Here is a 20,178-nt window from a genome sequence, read left to right as displayed (position 1 = left end):
GATCCCGGGTCTCCAGGATCACGCCCTGGGCCAAAGGCAGGCGCCAAACCGCTGCGCCACCCAGGGATCCCTCAAAACCATTCTTAAGTGATATTGACTTAAAAGGAGAATCACCAGTACAAGATGGTGAAAGACACCGGACTCTGGTACAGTTTGATGTCATTACCTTGATTTATGCTAAAGCACCAGTAGTTTTACCATTGTTGGTTTTGTATCACTAGTGCAAATGTCAACGCAGTGGAAAAAGGCAAATGATTTCTTAGTAGTATGAAAATAGTTTCAACTTTATGAACTCCTTGAAAGGGACCTCCAGGGATCAGTGGACTACATTTTAGGAACCACAGCCTTATGAGAGGGTGTGAGTAGGGAAACAAAGGCCTATTACTTGAGATACAATAAGTGTTCGTGGTAGAATTTTACTGCATTGTTGCTGCTATTATTTACCATCATTTAACATGATACAGAAATGAATAGAATACTTTAAAAGTTTCAGATTTCTTGTTGAACAGAAATGTTTTCCTAGTTGTGATCATTTTCAAACAGCAGAGTTTAAGGTATCCAGATTTTCAACCAGATATTCTTTCAGGTATGTGATCATCCCATTTTAATATAGCTTATGGGATTTATATCCTTGTAGTAGCACATGCAGCTTAATGTTTTTTTTTTTTTTCCAGAAGTTGACTACATTAAAAAATATGAAATCCAAAAATTTGGGAAGATCTTGCCTTAGCAGAAAAGGCATAGAAGGGGGGATTAAGGGTGAGAATCTGCCATTCCAGCCTTATGTCTTTTTGATTATTAAAGGTCTTGCTAAAGAGAATATCCCTTCCCCCACCTCCCATCCCCATTTAAACATATTTTATGATGGAAACAGGAGTGGTGGTGTTAACGACTTTATTTCAACAAGTATCTATTGAGTGACTATAAATGAAAGGTTTTGTAAAAGGTAGGGAAGGGATATGTTGTGAAATGAGTGGGGAAGTAAACCAGTATTACATATTGGGGTATTTATAAGAGGAAGGGATCATTCAGTTGGGAAAGCTGGGGTGGGAGTCTGGACTGTCTTCGTGAAGGTTACCTTTGAGTTGGGTTTTGAAGGGTAGGTATTTTAAAGGCTGGAATTTTGATTGGCAGGGATGGGAAGGGAATTCAGGCAGAAGGAACATCATAAGCAAAAATGTGGAGGTGGGGAAATGCAGTGTGTGTTAGTATATGGTGTGTACTGGAAATAATGAACAGTGCGGTGGAACTGAAGCAAAAGAAGCCTGAGATAATAGGAGGTAAAATAGGAGAGAAATTGGTCCAGAACGTGGAAGGTCTTCTATCAAGGCCAGGCATTTAGGCTTTAATGTGGTAAGTGATGGAGAGACTTTGATAGATTTTGATTGAAAAATAACACGCTCAGAGTGTGCTTTCAGAAAATGTATTCAATTTCATTCATTTATTCATTCATTCATTGACTGTTTTTTAAAATAGTTACTCTGAAAAATAAAATAAAATAGTTACTCTGTGCCAGTTAGTCATGAACAACAGCATATACAATGGTGAACCAAATAGAAAATCCTATTCTCATGGAATTTCCCATCTAGGAAAGAAACTTCAGCAAATAAACACAAATGTAATTACAAATTATTAATGAAGGAAAGGAATAAATTACTGTTGGGGAATAATGGGATACTTCGGTCTAGTTGAGGGAATCTGGGAAGGCCCTGCTGAGGGAGCTAAACATTAACTGAGTAGCTCCCTTGTGCTGGATACTCTTTCAAGTACTGGGGATATATAAGGAACAGAACAGACAAAAGTCCCAGCTCTCATGAAGTGCATATTCAGGCAGTAAATAAGGTAAATAAATTATGTGGTATGTTAAAAGGCAGTATGTCCCAAGGAGGAAAATAAAGCCTAAGAAAGAGTTAGGGTATGTTGGGGTGGATGTGGAGGTTGCAGTATTAAGTGGAATGGCCATGAAATGTCTCACTAAAGCACTACAGAGGTGATATTTGAGTAAATTATCTGTAGAAGCTGCCAGAGCTCTAGGCAGAGGGAATAGCAAAGGCAAAAGCCATGAGGAATGATGCACCTGGTGTGTTCAAGGAGCAAGCACGGAGGCCAGTGTGGCTGGAGTTAAGTGAGCAAGAGAAAAAGTAGAAGTGAGGGCAGAGAGGTTAGTGGGAGTCCAGAACCTGCAGAACAGTGGTTCTGTCCCATAACTGCCTCTTAGAGTTACCTGAAGAGCTCTTAAATATCTGGGTGCCTGGGCTGCACCTCATACCACTTAAATAAGAACCTTTGCAGGTGGGACTCAGTGGCAGAGGCAATGGAGAAGAGTAGATGGATTTGAAAAGTATGTTAAAGAAAGAATCCATTTAATTATAGATTGGTTGTGGGGGTTGAGGAAGAAGAGTGTCAAGACTGACTCCCAGCTTTCTGGCTCAAGCAGTTGGATGTGTAGAGGTGCCGCTTACTGAGATGGGAGTGGGAGATAAGAATGGGAGGGGCAAGTGTGGGTTTTGGAGGGAAGATTAGAAATCAGGAGTTCAATTTTAGACATGTTAAATTTGAGATGTGAACATGGCTAAGTATAAATATGTTAGGTAGGCAGATATATGAGTGGGGCTTGAAGTGAAGTCAGAACTTGAGGTAATAAATTTGTATATCATGTGCTTACGATGGTCTTAGAAGTATCTAAATGACATCACATAGGATAGATTTGATGGAAAGAACTAGAGGTGTGGAAACTGGTTAGCCTGTTCCAGCAACTTGCACAGGGAATGGTGCTAGTGTGAACTGGGAGAAAAGAAAGTGAGTTGGAGATTTGAGACCCTGGGGAGCCTTGAAGGGGTGGAGGTGGATAGTAGGCCAGGAATGCAAGACAGCTTTGAGATACCAAGCCTGGATGAATGATCGGTCTGTTAGCAGATATAAAATAGTCAGGAGGAGCTGCTTTGGAAAAAAAGATAGTTTGGCTTTGCATGTATTGACATTTAGGAGAGGCTGCCTAGCAGGCACACAGTTGAATCTATTGCCCTGGGTTTTCGAAGAGCAGATGAGGCTTGAAAGATAGATCTAGGTCTCATTTATATAAAATTGATTCACCGTGGGAGCGGCAAACTTTATGAAAATAAACATCCAAAGTCTCTATCATAACTTCTTAGGTCCTCTGTGGTGTGGTTCCTGCCTATCTCATGTACGCTGTTTTCCTTTGTTTGTTGTGATCAAGTCGCCCTGGCTTTCTTTTTATTTTTCCAATATATCCAGCTAAGTCCTCCTTCAGGGCTTTTGTACCTCTTCATCTTGATTCTTCTTTTCCACTTGGTAAAGGGAATAGGTGTTCAGGAAAAAAATTTCGGAAGTTGGTATCTGGGGAGTAGAGAATATTCCAAGAGATCCTGGCTTGGGTAGAGAGTGTGGGTGAGCATCTGAAGTAGAATGGTGGTGGGAGCCATAGACCGTTGGGATTCTGTTGACACCAAGACACCGAGCACCATGCTGGTCTTATGTACTGCAGGACTCCAATCTGTTGACCAGAAAGGCTCAGTCAGTGGTAGTTCCCTTCACGTTGGTGATCTGATGGTGGAGTAGTGATGGAGAGATGGTTGTCCTTTCAACATGAGACTCGATCCCGGGTCTCCAGGATCACACCCCAGGCTGCAGGCGGCGCCAAACCGCTGCGCCACCCGGGCTGCCCTGTCCTTTGAAATATAACTTGACTTGATGATAACCTGACTGATTGCCCTCCTGTCACCACTTACGGAAATGTCCTCTGTGTAGGTGAAAAACTTCCTTCAGTGAAAACTGCTGGTAAATTATTTCAGAAACTTCTGGCTTGAAGAAACACATAAAACAGCAGGGAAATGAGTTACATGTTGATTTTGATGCATTGTTAGGGACTGTACTGCTTCTCACGAGCTGGTGCATCACTCCTTAAGTGGTAGTGACAGTAGTAAATGTGAGTAATGCACCATACACACAAGCCTTTGGAAAGAGATGTATGTAATTGCAAAATCTATACTGTATTTTTATTCAGAATGAAAAGATTTGCTGATTTTAAATAATAAGAAATATTTTTCTGATACTTTTTCTGATTTTAAAATAATAGGGAATAGAAAAAAAACCCCAAACTTAAAAACATTGCATGTCACTAAAAATAATCTTTTAAAATAACTACATAGAATTCTACATAGAGTTTTTTTTTTTTTTTTTAAAGATTTATTTATTTACTCAGAGAGAGAGAAAGGCAGAGACACAGGCAGAGACAGAAGCAGACTCCATGCAGGAAGCCCGCTGTGGGACTCGATCCCGGGTCTCCAGGATCACACCCCAGGCTGCAGGAGGCGCCAAACCGCTGCACCACCAGGGCTGCCCAGAGTTTTTTTTTTTGTATGAATGCCTCATATTTGGTCAATTCCCTACAAATGAACTTCCTTTTTCTCTAATTTTTGCTTATAAATTATGCTCTGATGAGCATCCTTATACATAAATATTTATACATGATCAGATCAATTTGTTAGGATGGATTCTGGAAGTGGAATTGTGTGTTAAGGGGTATGCAGTGTTCCATTTTGTCTTAATTATTCTTCTGATACTTTTATAGTTGGATATTTAAACAGCATTAAAGAACATTTTAATAAAGGAAAGAATCTATTAATTTGGTAGCCATTTTCCTCTTTCCATCTGATAAGTTTTGTTTCTTAAATACCCAGTTTTAGGTCTTACCAGACCTACCTAAAGAGAATTTGGGAGTAGGGAAAGACATACACAGAAGAATTATAGTACTCTGCATACTATGTTAATTATCAGGTAAGGGTTCTAAGTAATCTTTGTTAACTGCCAAGAAAGTGTCAGTAAGTATGATAGGAATTCAGAGGGAATTAGGGTGATCAGGAAAGACTTCAAGGCAATATGGAACTTGACCTGGATCCAGAAGGATAATATTCAAATAAGAGGTAGGAGAATATTCCTGGCTTTCAGAATGGTGTGACCAGATTTAAGGAAGCCACATGATTGTGTATGAACTGACACATAGGCTATAGTCTAACCAACAACTAGAGAGCAGGGTTCATGTGGTGGTGTAGTGGAGAGGCTTGTGTGGGAGTTAAGTTATATTCCAGAGGACTGATTTTATTCTGAGCACATCTGAAGTTGTTCAGCATGGAACTAGAAGATAGAGCAGATACATAGATGTGGCCCAATTTAAACTGAATGCATTAAACTCTCTCTTTTTTTTACAAGAGGTTTAGAAGAAATTTACTTACATAAGTGTATTATTTAAATAATGAACTTTCTATAGATCTTAAAAGTTCTCATCACAAGAAAAAATTTTCTAACTATGTGATGATGGACATTAACATTGATCATTTTGTAGTATTACACATATATTAAATCATTATGTTGTGCACCTAAAGCTAATACACTCTTACATGTCAATTATATCATAAATAAATACATGAACTTCCCAGTATTTAAATATTATGTAGTTTCACAGATATGTTGCAACTTTGTAGATCTCCATTTCTTCTATAAAACCAAAGAGTTCAGACAAGGTGGTTGCTGAAGTACTTTCTGGTGCTGAGATTGCTATGTAACCATTCAAGAATACCTTGATTTGGGCAGCTCGGATGGCTCGGCGCTGCATTCAGCCCAGGGTGGGATCCTGGAGTCCGGGGATCGAGTCCCATGTTGGGCTCCCTGCATGGAGCCTGCTTCTCCCTCTGCCTGTGTCTCTGCCTCTCTCTCTCTCTGTGTCTCTCATGAATAAATAAATGTTTAAAAAAAAAAAAGAATACCTTGATTTTATGACATAAATTGGTCTGCAGTTAGGCTGATACCCACTCCTAGCTCCTTAGGCATAATAATGTACCCCCACATCTTTGAGAGCAAAAATCTTCAGCTGGATGATTGTCTCCTGGCTCCTCAGGTCTAGAATGATTCACCTTTGGAAATTCAGTTGTTCTCACCTTTTATTTCTGAGTGACATTTAGAGATTTTTGTTCAAAAGAATTTTGTGGCCAAGATTGAGCCTCAAGAGGATGCTGGGAGGTTGAGAGGGATTATTATATAATAATAGTTTTAAATGATCTTCCTGTTATTATCCATAGGAATTTATTTTATGCTGGCCTCCTTTTATTTTGAAATCACTCCCATGATGACTTTAATGTATGGCCATGCTATGTAAATACATTTTATTAGTAGTAAAATGGTAAGGATTTATTTTTTACTCTTTGTTTTGAATTGCATAACAGCACTTTTTACCTCTTTTTGTATGGATAATTGAGAACTGACTAGTACTTTTTTAAACTCAGAGACTTCCTATTTAAACTGTACAGTCATCACAGGGTATTGTATAGAAGTGTTGAATCACTATATTGTACACCTGAAATTAATATAACACTGTATGCTAACTGGAATTAAAATAAAACTTAAGGGATCCCTGGGTGGCTCAGTGGTTTACCGCCTGCCTTCCGCCCAGGGCGTGATCCTGGAGTCCCGGGATCGAGTCCCACATCAGGCTCCCTGCATGGAGCCTGCTTCTCCCTCTGCCTGTGTCTCTGCCTCTCTTTTTCTCTCTGTGTACTGTCATGAATAAATAAATAAAATCTTGAAAAAAAAATAAAATAAAACTTAAAATGCACAATCAGGTTCCCAGCTATTAGATGCCTTCCACCTAGCATCCCATTCTTTTCACTAAACTGTACTGTGTTTGACTAAAATGTTGTATTTCAGAGAGAACCAAGGTAAGATGTTGTAAAGTGACCAACTAGCTCTTCTGATAAGCCCTCTCAGGATTCGTTTAATGTGATGGGGTCTTCAAGATTCAGGATACATTCTGAAGTTTTACAAGTAAACTGTTTCTTTAGTGTCACCAGAGTTGACTGGTCTCAGGGAAAAGTGGCTAAACAAACTCACAAGGGGTTGACAAATAAACCAGCATGCCATTTGATTCATTCATTCATTCATTTTGGGGAGGGGAGGCAGAGGGAGAGAGAGAATCTTTTTTTTTTTTTTAATTTCTTTTTATTGGAGTTCAATTTGCCAACATACAGCATAACACCCAGTGCTCATCCCATCAGGTGCCCCCCTCAGTGCCCCATCACCCAGTCACCCAACCCCCTGCCCACCTCCCTTTCCATCACCCCTTGTTCGTTTCCCAGAGTTAGGGGTCTCTCATGTTCTGGCACCCTCCCTGATCTTTCCCACTCATTTGGGAGAGAGAGAATCTTAAGCAGGCTCCATCCCCAGGGTGGAGCTTGATCTCCCAACCCTGAGATCATGACCTGAGCTGAAATCAAGAGTTGGGATACTTAATAATCCACCCAGGCACCCAAGAATGCCATTTTATTAATTTTCATTGAAGGGTGGTCTTTTCCATGACCTAGAAAACTGTCTGTTTAGTCCTGTAGTGTCTACTTCCTGTAGTGTCAAGGTATTATTAGCAAAAACTAATAGCTAATGTTTACTGAGGACTTACTGTGTCGCAGGCACTGCTTCAAGCATTTTACGTGTATATAAGTCATTTGATCTTCATAATAACCTTACAAAGGAAGTATTCTTACCAGTATTTAACTGGTGAGGAGTCTGAGCCACAGAGGTTTTTTTTTTATTAACTTGCCTGAGATCATGTAACTAGTAACTACTGTGTGGTATTAAGCAAAAGGTCACTTGGTAAGCCTAGAATCTTAGCAAAGGGAAGTAAAAATCCTCGAGGCGGTTTTATCTGGATCTTGATATAGTCACTCATTCCTTTTTAAAGCATTTATTAAGCACCTACTGTTTGCTGGATATTGCCTAGACACCAGGCTTACCGAGGTCAGTACCACAGTTGAGTGCTGCCCTCCTGGGACTGAGTCTAGTGACAAAGACAGGTAATCAGAGCAGCAAGAGATTTGCACGTTGAAAGCAAAGAGGAAAAGCATTTAAATTCTACTTGGAGAGATTGGAGTAGATGTTTACAGAGGTGGAGGAAAGGCCTTTTGGGTAGAGGAAACACTTTATGCAAAGATGTTGTGCCAAACACTAGCTTATTCTGCAGGAATGAAACAAGAAAGTGTTGCATTAATTATGATAATGCTGCAGTATAATAATGTCCTGAACTAATTAAGCTGTTGGTTGTGGGGATTAAGAGAAACAAATGGGTTTGAAAAAAATTTCTGAGATAAAATTGACAAGACGTGGTGATTGACTAAATTGGGGGGTGGGAAGTGGACGTACAGGTAGTGAGAGAGACTGGGGAGTTAAGGCTAACTCCACTACGTCTGGTTTGAGCACTGGGTGGATGGTAGGATCATTCAAGACGATCAGGCTTTGAGGGGAGGATGGGCTTTCATTTTGGACCTGCTGAGTTTAAGATGCCTATGAGATAGCCATGTGATGTTGACCAGCAGGAAGCTGGTTTGCAGTGGAGAAGAGATAGGCATGTACATGGTGACTAAAGCCATGGGAAGTCATGAAATGGGGGCACTTGTAGGGATGTAGATTAGCTAGAAGGCAGGAGCAAAAGTGGAGGGGGGCAATATTCCTGTTTTCAGTAAATCCTTGTTTAAATTTTTAGGTCCTGTGTTGTCTGCTTTTGACTTGGTAGAAATCTTGTTTTTTGAAGTAAGTGTCTTAATTCTTTTACCTATGGTGGTTATCTTAAAATTTATACAAAAACTGTGTTGTATTTTGATTGCAGTGGTGCTTACATGTGATTTTTGTCAAAATTCACAGAGTGTACACAAAAAGTTCAATTTTACTGCATATAAAAACTGTAAAAAAAAAAAAAAAAGAGAGAAGGAAAGGTGCATCCAGAGTTTGGATCCTTTTTTTGGGGGGGGGGGGAGGGGTGTTTGGATCCTTTTAAAAGGATCTGGTTAGAGCTTTTTATAATGCCAAAACCTCATCTTAACGAATTTCTCTAAACTTTGTCTCCAGTTCCTTAACCAAGCTCACAAATACTAAAATGGATGGATTTAAATGTATCCATTCTTCTCTTACTTGATTATCACTTCTGGAAAGCAGAGAGGCAAGAAAAGAGCTGAAGAATCTACATACTGGATAGTGAGCACAGTTCTGACTCCAGTCTCCGAACTACCCACCGCCCCCACCCCCGCCTATAAACTGTGAATGATTTCACTGTAAATGTCTATAGTGCTTTTTAAAGTAAACAATTTTTTTCTTTTTTTTTTTTTTTTTAAGATTTTATTTATTCATGACAGAGAGAGAGAGAGAGAGGCAGAGAGGCAGGGACATAGGCAGAGGGAGAAGCAGTCTCCATGCAGGGAACCCGACGTGGGACTCTATCCCGGGTCTCCAGGATCACACCCTGGGCCGAAGGCGGCACTAAACCGCTGAGCCACTGGGGCTGCCCATAATTTTTTCTTTTTGAATAAGTTCCCATCTCCTTCAAGTATTGTAAGGATTGGAATAGAGATCATAATTTCATTCCAGAATAAAGAATTAGGATAACAGTATCATTTTTATTGTCAACTCTAAAGATATTCTGAATTAGCTAAATTAACATCAGTTATGAAAAGTCAGAGTTCATAGACATGAGATATTTATTGCAGTGATTGGGTTAATTCTAAGTGGAAGTCTCAAGGTCATTGGACATCAGATTTTGACCATTTATTATGCAACAGTAGAAAAATAAGACCCTCCCTTTCTCCACTAGGCTGCCTCGACTATTGTGCCTTGTTTAGAGTGCATGTGCGTTAAAAGCTGATTACAGTGGGGAAAAAAAACCAAACTACTTACTTTGGAAGTTATTTGTATTACATGATCTGATTGGATAAACTTTTGTGGCAAGGATGGGCAGTAACCAATAAATACGTACTTGTATTCCCAGACTGTCTGTAGCCAATCATAAGCCATTGCTTTCTCTTAGGTCATAGTAGTCTGCCATTCAACATAGCAACTCAACCAAATGCTGCTTTAGTTTGTTTTTGACAGTATGTGCAAGCTCAGTATTAAATTGAATGTCTTTGGATTTGATTTTTGGATTAGTTTCAAGTAGTCATTTGTTTTTCTGTCCTTGATTCATTGCCACTTAATACCAATCTCAAATCCAAGAAACAGATTCTTGTGTATCTTGGAAACAGTAGATTGCAGTGAAGGACGTAATTATTTCGTCTCAGTCTGAGGTCTGCCTCTTCAATTATGTAATTAGAATATTTGTTTTTGTTTGGTTTATAATTTTTATTTGAAAACTCTTAACCTAAAATTTTTATCTACTAAGCTATGAACTTCAGTCTGGTAGATGGGACATTGAACTCCATTAGGTAGAATTTGCCAGCACCTAGAAGATTTTAATTTTTCTTCAGCTGCAATCTTAAAGGGCTGACCAATCATAGGCCTTACAGGTAAGGGCTTCTTTATTAGTAGTAGAATTTGCGGACCTCTCGCATGATTTTTTTTAGTGTCATGGGCAGGACCCTTGCCAGGTAACCCTTGTGTTTGACTCTGCATCCCATTTAGTTCAACTCCTCCTCCCTTTCCCAGTTGATGCCTCATTGGATACTGAACTATCTGCTCTAAGTCCAGTGTCTGTAGTTGGGCCCCATTGATCATTTGTGGCGTATTCAGAGCAAGGGCTGAGAAAACCACTCTCTTTTTTTAAACTCTCACTTTGAAAGAAATGCTTCTGGCTCTCAGTGTAGGATGTGCTGTGCTTGGTTAGTTTTGTATGTAGGCCTTGATTCTGAGTGCTTCAGATTGGTGCTTAAGATTGTGAGGTTTTCTTTTGTGTTTTGTTTTTTAGTGATCCTCTGATAATATAAAAAACTGGCAATTTCTTAAGAGATTTAGTGTTGGGTATGGTTGGTTTACTTGAGTGAGGAGAGGAGAGAATGTGTTGGGAATAATCTCATAGTAGGTGTTCCTAAATTGTATTTTCCCAGTGTTCTTATAAAATTAGGAGGAGCTCCTGCCAAAAACAAAGTATACTGCATTAGATATACTGCATTTTCCTGACTCTAAAATAAAAAGGTTTTTTTTTTCATATTTCAGTGTAACACAAAAGTATTTTTTGTTTTTTTCTCTAGAATGTAGAATGTGACCGTATACTACAATTGAAGATGTAATACTGATAATTATAGGAAAGTAAAATGAGAACTTTTGTATATATTTATTATGTTTTTAGAAATACATGTGCTCCCCCCATACATGTGCATATACACACACTATAAAAGTCACTTGATATTTAGGTGGTCCTTTGTAAATACTTCCTACTAAACTAAAATGGTAATTTTCAAAGTGGATGAATACTTTAAAAATACATCAAGAGTTGCTTCCTATATGCTTTATTAGCAGTTTTATCACCTTTGGAATCATATACTATCCCATTTAATTTGAGAATAAATAGTTAAATTCATAGGGATCCTTTGCCAGTGACAAAGATAAGGAACTAAATTGACCTCACTGTGTTGATAAACCTCTCTAGGTGAAAATAGCCAGATTATATGTGAAGGAATTGAGCTGTACATGTCATTAAATCCACAACCCGATCTAAAAGCTACATGTTCTTGGGATTCATAGACTCTGCAGTACATACAAGTTGCTCACCTATGCTCCTTTTGCTTCCCACCTGAAATTTACTTTTCTATCAATATCTTCTTACACCTCAAGGAAACAGCAACACTTAAATCTTTTTTTTTTTTTAAGATTTTATTTATTGGGCAGGGGGTTGGGGTGACTGGATGATGGGCACTGAGGGGGGCACTTGGGATGAGCACTGGGTGCTATGCTAAATGTTGGCAAATTGAACTCCAATAAAAAATAAATAGAAGAAAAAAATATTTTATTTATTTATTCATGAAAGACACAGAGAAAGAAAGGCAGAGGCATAAGCAGAGGGAGAAGTAGGCTCCAGGCAGGGAGCCCGATGCGGGACTCGATCCTGAGACTGCGGATCACGCCCTGAGCCAGGGGCAGGTGCTCAACCACTGAGTCACCCAGGTGTCCCAGCACTTAAATCTTACAAACAAAAAAGTACCACATATCATGTTTGCTATATTTTTCTTTGAAGTTGTTTACTTAATTCATAAAAGATATTTCTGACCTCTTTTTTTTTTTTTTTTTTTTTTTGTTTAAGTCTCACTGGTTCTTTTTGTTTGTTTTTCTGTCTTTGGCCATGATGAGTATCTGTCCAGTGGATAGATGCTCAAAGATGCAAGGAATCTGGCAATCATTGGGGGAGTGTGTACAACATTTGTAGGGCAATTTGGCATTATCTACCAAAATAAACAGTGTACAGGCTCTTGGGCTTGCTTGCATATATGTTCAGATACACTTGTTTGCTAGGTTGTTTGCTGTAGCATACACTTGGAAACCACATATCAGGGTACACTGGAATTGTTTGCAACCTTTAGAAAGAATAGGTCTATGTGTGCCTCTAGGAAACATGAATATGTGTGTGCACGCTCGCGTGTGTGTGTTTGTTGGTACATGCCCCCTTTTGATTTTGTACGTTTTTTGGATTTGTTTCTGAAGCTACAAAACAGTGGTTGTCTTTAGGCTTTAGAAAGAGGGATTTGGGTGTCTGGAAGGAAGCTTTTACTTTTCATTCATAGCTTTCTATAGCTTTTGAATTATTTGTACCGTATTTGTATTGATTTTAGTTTTCAGAAACCATATATGAAGATTGGCAGATTTTTTAAAGATTTATTTGAGAGAGAGTGCAAGTGGAGGGAGGGGCAGAGAAAGAATCCTCAAGGAACCCCCTGCTGAGGGCAGAGCCTGACACAGGTATCTGTCCCTTGACTCATGAGATCATGACCTGAGCCAAAATCAAGAGTCAGACACTCAACTGACTATGCTGGTGTCCCAAGGCAGATATAATTTTAACTTTATTTCTAGAGGGGCATAGACTTGTGCTCTGAGAGAGACCTTGGACAGTCATCCTCAATTTAAGGCTGAGAAAACTCAGATTTAGGAAAGCATCTAGAAAGCCTGCACTAGAATTTGGGTCCCAAGGACAGCAGAAGCTTATGAATATATTGACTTGTTCTATTCTTATTCTATTTATCTAACTGATGTCTATTTCTCATTGTGAAGAATTGATTTTGGAAGACCCAATAAAATGTTGACCTTTAGTAAGATAGTTCTTAAGGTAACTAGCTCTGGCAGTAAAGATAAAGTGATAGTGGTAACTTTTACCCACATTTTGTAACTTTAGAGGCCCAGTCCCTTAAAAGTGAAATTATATATGAGTTCTGTAAGCTTTGAATGTTAATTTGTCCAGAGCTTCCCTGTTTAATTTGAATACCTCACTGACTCTTCTAGAGTTTTCATTTTTATTTATTTTTTAAAGATTTTATTTATTTATTCATGAGAGACACAGAGAGGCAGAGGCATAGGCAGAGAGAGAAGCAGGTTCTGTGCAGGGAACCCGATGTAGGACTCGATCCCAGGACCTCAGGATCACGCCCTGGGCAGAAGGCAGATGCTCAACTGCTGAGCACCCAGGCATCCTTCTTCTAGATTTTTTAAATTGGTTTTACTGAATTTTCATTCTCTCTGGTATCCAGGGGTGAATAGATGAAGAAATTATTTTTGTGATTCAAAAGGGCTTGCTATTTAAAGGCAAAGTGTACTGTAAAAGATAGTAGGAGAATTGTTTAAAGGAAGAAAACTTATATATTAAGGAGAAGCTCTCAGTTCCTGAAAGTCTGAGCAGTTCTTCTTTTAACTCTGAGTCTTGGGATCCCTGAGTAGCTCAAAGGTTTGGCGCCTGCCTTCAGCCCAGGGCGTGATCCTGGAGACCTGGGATCGAGTCCCACGTTGGGCTTCCTGCGTGGAGCCTGCTTCTCCCTCTGCCTGTGTCTCTGCCTCTCTCTGTGTTTCTCATGAATAAATAAATCTTAAAAACAAAACAAAACAAAACAAAACCTCTGAGTCTTTTTCCTGGCTTTTCAAGGCCAGAAAGATTTTCTACTTTATTCAAACTAAGCAGAGGTGCCTGGATGGCTCAGTTGGTTAAGCATCTGACTCTTGATTCTAGCTTTCAGCTCAGGTCATATCTCAGGGTCATGATCTCAAGCCCTGGGGCGGGATGGGGGGGGGGTTGTTCTGCACTCAGCAGAGAATCTCCTGGAGATTCCCTCTTTCTTCTGCTTCTCCTTCTGCACCATTCCCCACTTGCACTTGCACTCTCTCTCTTTCTATAATAAATCTTTAAAAAAAAAAAAAAAAACAAAGAAATTGGTAATGTTAAGGCTAGTAGTTCAACATGGGACTGGAAATATTCAATGAATATTTTTTATAGTTGATTGACTCTAGGGCTCCAGCAATAGAAACATATTTACTAATGTTAAGATTAGTTGTTAGGGGATTCCTGGGTGACTCAGTAAGTTAAGTGTCTGCCTTTGGCTCAGATCCTGATCTCAGGGTGCTGAGATCGAGCCCCATGTCAGGCTCCAGTCTGCTTCTCCTTCTCCCTCTCCCTCTGCTCCTCCTTCCTGCTTGTGCTTGTGTGTGCTCTCTCTCTTTCTCAACTAAAACCTTAAAAAAAAAGAAAATATCTTGAGGATCAGAGTCAAATCATGTCTGTGCAGTTTTATTTATTTATTTTTTATTTATTTATTTATTTATTTATTTATTTATTTATTTATGATAGTCACAGAGAGAGAGAGAGAGAGAGAGAGAGAGAGGCAGAGACACAGGCAGAGGGAGAAGCAGGCTCCATGCAGGGAGCCCGACGTGGGATTCGATCCCGGGTCTCCAGGATCGCGCCCTGGGCCAAAGGCAGGCGCCAAACCGCTGCGCCACCCAGGGATCCCCTGTGCAGTTTTAATCAGTAAAGGTTTGGTTGAATTAAAAGGGAAAAGAGGCTCATTAGAGGGCCAAGAACAAATAGAGTGGCAATTTTATGTAATCCCACACCCTTAGGGAGGAATCCAATCTGTATAGCCATGTTATTAGCTTTGTTGTTGTTAATGTAGACTGAGCAATGGAAGTGGATAGTCTGACAGTTGACTGAATTCGAACAACCACATGAGGTAAGACTGGATTGCTAGACTGGAGGATGTCAATGGTAGATGTGTTTGCTGCTCTGTTTCTAGTATCCTTTCTAATAATGGAGACCAATTAGAAACCAGTTAACACCATTTCAGGCAAGAGAAAACTACGTGGAGCCCAGGTGGCTCAGTGGTTTAGCGCCACCTTCACCCAGGGCAGGATCCTGGGGACCCGGGATCAAGTCCCACGTTGGGCTCCCTGCATGGAACCTGCTTCTCCCTCTGCCTGTGTCTCTGCCTCTCTCTCTCTCTCTCTGTGTCTGTCATGAATAAATATATAAAATCTTTAAAAAATACATAGAAATGGATAAATGTGGAATGTGTTAGGAAGCAAGCATGCTGACAGGACTTGCTGATAAATGGGAACCCTAGGAAAAGAGGGTTTTTGGCTTGAGCAATTAGGTAGAACAGGGTGCTGTTTAGTATTTTAGTCATGGTAGACATCTCAAATAAATATTAAGGAATGGTAGAAATTGTGCTTTTTAATTCTGTTAGCTTATGGCAATGGAGAGAGCTCTCGGGGAGAGATGCTGGTTTTTTGGAAACTCAGGCTAGAAAATTACTCTGGTATGTTAGAACACTAGACATTTTATTTAAAAAAATTAATGACAGTTAGATGCTAAAGTATAGAAAGTCATTCTTAAAGTATTAGGACATATGATTTGTTCCCAGGGTCCAACCTTGAAAGCAGGCATGAGCCTATCAATGATTAGCCCTGGTCTCCCTTAATAATGGTGCTCAGAATTCGTTAAAAAAAGAGCATACTTTTCAACAGTGTTGCCACTTGAAAATGAAGTGGGAATTGAAAACTAGGGTATAAAAATGTATCTTCTATCAGATATTTTTCCATTTCCTACATGTTGACTAAAAGACCCATACCTGACGGAAGAATCACTTAGTCATAGGAATGATAAAGTTTTGGATTAGGAGAACTCCAAGAGTTGAGTTCTGAACTCAGATCTCTTCATAGCCATGTGACCATGACCTTTGAGCTTCTGTTTCCTTATTTGTAAAATATTTGCCCCACATGCCTCATGGAGCTGTTAAAAGTCCCAAATAAGATCTTAAATACTTTAGAGACTGAAGCAGTGACTGATGTTTGTGAGGAAATGGTTATATAGGCACATTTAACACAGGATGACCTCAGAAGGCCTTTTAACAAAGACCAAGAGGATGGGGAAGTAGTGCCGTGGGTCACCCTCTGTTGTGAATCTTGAGGCTGTGGTTTCCACTAGGTTGTCATACCTAACTGTATGGACCTATTTATTCTCAGTGGTCTTACAATTCTTAACCAAAATGCCTTATGAAACAGTCGGCCCCAGATACATTTCAATACTATAAAGATAATAAAACATAAAAGAAATTTTGGTTTTGCTGTCTTATTTGGTAGTTGAAGCTGTATTGCTGTATTCCTGGCCTTCATGCCAAAATGAAAGGCAGCAAAATATGGTTAGTATTTTTTACTTTAAGTTTTCTCCCCTTTAGCTGACCTTAAGGCTCTGGCATGGGATTTCGTTTGGTTTATTTGGGAGTATCTTTTCCTTAAGAAGTGAAAAGTATAAATATGCCAGAGGCTTACTAGTATATGAAAGCAGCTGTTGGTCAGCAAGAGAATGGAAGGGGAAAAAAAAGGATTGGGGATGGCAAAAAGCAAAGGAAGAGGGAGGAAAAATGTAATTAAAAGCGGAGAAAAAGCTTCAATCATTTCAAAAAGTCTCAAGTTTCCTTTAAAAAAAAATATGTCTTTGAGTTCAGGCACAAAAATTTGAGGTGATTACAAAAGGAGGGATTAATCCTTTGAGGGGAATGAATAAAATTAGGGAAGACTGGAAGACAGAGCTTCAGGAGGTTAGATCATAAGATGGTGGAGAGGAAAGAGAAGGTCCTTTGTGGAAACGTGGCTGATTTATAAGGATATGCAATCTCTGAAGATAGGCTGGATTGCTGTATTAGTTGTGTGTAAAATGTGCTTTATTGGGGTGCCTGGGTGGCTCAGTTGTTTAGGTGTCTGTTGATTTCAGCCCAGGTCATGATCCTCAGGGTCATGAGACTGAGCCCCATGTGGGGCTCCATGCCCAACACTTAAGCTTCTCTGTCTCTTCTCCCCCAACTCCCCCTGGCCTCATGCTCGCTCTCACATATGCTTTTTCTCTCTCCAAAATAAATAAAAATAAAACAAAATGTGCTTTCTTGCTGAGATATATGAAGTCAGCCTCTTCCTCCCTCTGCTTAAGTAAGCCCAGTGCTATGTAATTCTGGTCAACTGGAAAAAGTATTTTTACCAACAAGAGCTAGTTTTTTCATTGTTGAGAATATCTGGACTGAATTCACTGGCCTTTTTTTTTTTTTTTTTTTTTTTAGACTACATTATTGTCTAAGAGATTTCTCTGATGTTTTTTTTTTTTTTTTTTTTTTTTTTTAAATTTTTATTTATTTATGATAGTCACAGAGAGAGAGAGAGGCAGAGACACAGGCAGAGGGAGAAGCAGGCTCCATGCACCGGGAGCCCGACGTGGGATTCGATCCCGGGTCTCCAGGATCGCGCCCTGGGCCAAAGGCGGGCGCCAAACCGCTGCGCCACCCAGGGATCCCTTCTCTGATGTTTTTAAAAAATCTTTTCTAATTTACTTTTCCTTCTGAATTCATGGTTTTTGAAACTTTTTTTTTTAAAAGGCAAACAAAAAGTGGAGAGATTTTGACAAACTTCTCTAGCTGAAGTCCCCTATTTACTTTTTCTGTTCTTTTTCCCCACCCTCACTCCCTAGAGACAGCCTATTATCATGAATTTATTTCTTTATTTATTTTTATAGATTTAAAAAATTTTATTTATTCATGAAAGACACAGAGAGAGGTAGAGACACAGGCAGAGGGAGAAGCAGGCTCCCTGGAGGGAGCCCATGGGACTCGATCCCAGGTCTCCAGGATCACACCCTGGGCTGAAGGCGGCGCTAAACCACTGAGCCACCCGGGCTGCCCTATTATTTTGAATTTAGTGTGCATTTGCAGTGCAGTGTGTGTGTGTGTGTGTGTGTGTGTGTGTGAGAGAGAGAGAGAGAGAGAATATGTAAATTCTGTGACAGTCATTTGGTGATTTTTGTTTGTTTCTTACTGTTTTTCAGGGTCTATCTGAATGCATATAAATCTCAGTCCCTCGTTTTAGCTATTTAATTTTTATTTCACTATGAATATTTTAGTTTTCCAAACCCTTTGATGGATCTTTAAGTTGTTTTTATTTACAGACAGAACTCCAGTGAACAGCAGCCACATGTGTATCCCTGTGCTTTCCTTGTTGTTAGTTGTTGGTTTTGTCATCCTTGTTGTTATAGTTTTTGCTGCTTCCGTGGCTTGATTTTTTCCTAAGTATCTTACTGAAATTCTCCACTTGTCCCACCACTTTGATATTCACATCATCATTTGGGGGAGAAGGAGGGATGAGGATACCCTTTCATAACTCAGAATACCAATTTTATTAGGGTGAGAGGTTCTGAAATTTTCTTTTCCTATGGATTCTCTTTGGAATCTGATAACTTTGGCAACTTTTGCATTTCAGTATTTTGTTTTTATTGTCTCATATCCAGTAGCTGTTTTTCATAAACATCAATAACTCCTCACCTCTTCTGTTTTCTCCCTTCTTCTTTATTCCTTTTAACTCCTAGAATACTTCCTACCCACTAAGTGTAGGCCTATTCACTGATCTCCAGGCCAGTTCAGGCAATTCTTGTGTTACTAATAAATTTAGAAATTCAGCGTGATCTAGACAGAGCTGATATTTATGAAAGAATTTCTTAGAGCATTCTTAGCCAAAGTAAGCATTAAAAAATATAAGCCTTCACCTTATATTAGAATTATTATTGATAAATTTTGTTCAGGGACCATATGTTTCAGTGACTTTCATTTATAATTTCTTTGGACTCTTTAATCCACTATATTTATTATTGCAAGGTTGAGTATATTTTTAGTTTTTATGCTCCTTGTCTTTTCCCCTTTAAATGTGGATGCTATTCAGAGCTTTGAGCGTTTTTGGAATGCTGAAGTGTTACACATGAAAACTGTTACTCTTCTCTAATAATACACTCTCCCTGCTGGGAGTGTTTGAGTAGGACTTCCTTTCTTAACTAATTTGGGCCACCACCTCATGTATGAATATATATTCATGACATTTTAACCTCATGAATATGTGTACTATCTTAAAGATTTGATAAGAATTTCTTTATGAAGTATTTTTTAGACAATTGATAAAACCTTAATGTAGAAGCCTTGGTAATAAGTATAACTATGAAATAGCAGATGCCTGTATATTTTCTTGCAAATTTATTCATATCTTAGGATATGGTTCAGGTCACAAGTATTGTGGTTGGAAAGTAACTTTTGGATCTAGACTTAACTCCAGTTTTAACTTGAACAAAGTATTCCATCAAAAGTATAAGCTCTGTCTATATGCTTAGACATATCTGTTGTGTCACTCAATAGGCAGTTTTGTTTAGTGAATTATTTCCTGCAGGCAATGTAATTACTAAGTTTTTTTTTTTAAAGATTTTATTTATTTATTCATGAGAGACACAGAGAGAGAGAGAGAGAGAGGCAGAGACACCGGCAGAGGGAGAAGCAGGCTCCATGCAGGGAGCGGGACATGGGACTCAATCCCGGGTCTCCAGGGTCATGCCCTGAGCTGAAGGAGGCGCTAAACTGCTGAGCCACCCGGGCTGCCCTTGAAGGGAGTTCTTTACCTGCTCCTTTTCACGTCAATCCCACAATTTATATATGCTGGGGAGAAATAATCCTATTTTTAATCTTTCTTTAGAATAAGATTATGTTCTTATATGATTCACTAATAGTACGGAGTTTTGTTTTCCCTTTCACTGGAAACTGCAATAACAATCTTTGATACCTAACTCAAAAATAATTTTTAAAAAATTAAAATTAACTTTTTTAAACTACAATAGATTGTAGTCACCTTCTTGGGATATTTCATCAGGATATATAACAGAAGCCTTCTGTTTCTGTAGGAGTAAGAAATATAAAGAACTTTCTTCTCAAAATTATATTTTGTTTACATAATTTTTTAAAAACATCTTTTTCCCCTTCTATTAAAACATGCTCATTTAAAACAAAACAACTTAAAAAGAGTAAAGGAGGCAGTCTGTCTTTGTGCTGCTGCTTGTCAAGAAGTTCCTGTAGCAGGTCCACCGGT

The 20,178-nt window shown here is 39.1% G+C and overlaps 1 protein-coding gene across 5 annotated transcripts in view; it reads left to right on the top strand.

The window, feature by feature from the left end:
- The window catches only part of SPOP (speckle type BTB/POZ protein), a 67,452-nt gene that overhangs the window by 10,495 nt on the left and 36,779 nt on the right, over nt 1-20,178 (top strand). For 2 of the 5 annotated variants that reach the window (XM_038547623.1, XM_038547622.1), the window contains exon 2: nt 8,546-8,592. The exons of 2 other annotated variants lie outside the window; for them this stretch is intronic. The gene's annotated coding sequence lies outside the window, so the exon portion shown is untranslated. Of the gene's footprint in view, nt 1-8,545; nt 8,593-9,958; nt 10,335-20,178 lie in introns of those variants that run through there. One more of the 5 variants, XM_038547621.1, reaches the window with a different exon arrangement.

This window comes from Canis lupus, chromosome 9, assembly GCF_011100685.1.
Source record: "Canis lupus familiaris isolate Mischka breed German Shepherd chromosome 9, alternate assembly UU_Cfam_GSD_1.0, whole genome shotgun sequence".
NCBI lineage: Eukaryota > Metazoa > Chordata > Mammalia > Carnivora > Canidae > Canis > Canis lupus.
This window is presented reverse-complemented; position numbering and strand designations above follow the sequence as displayed.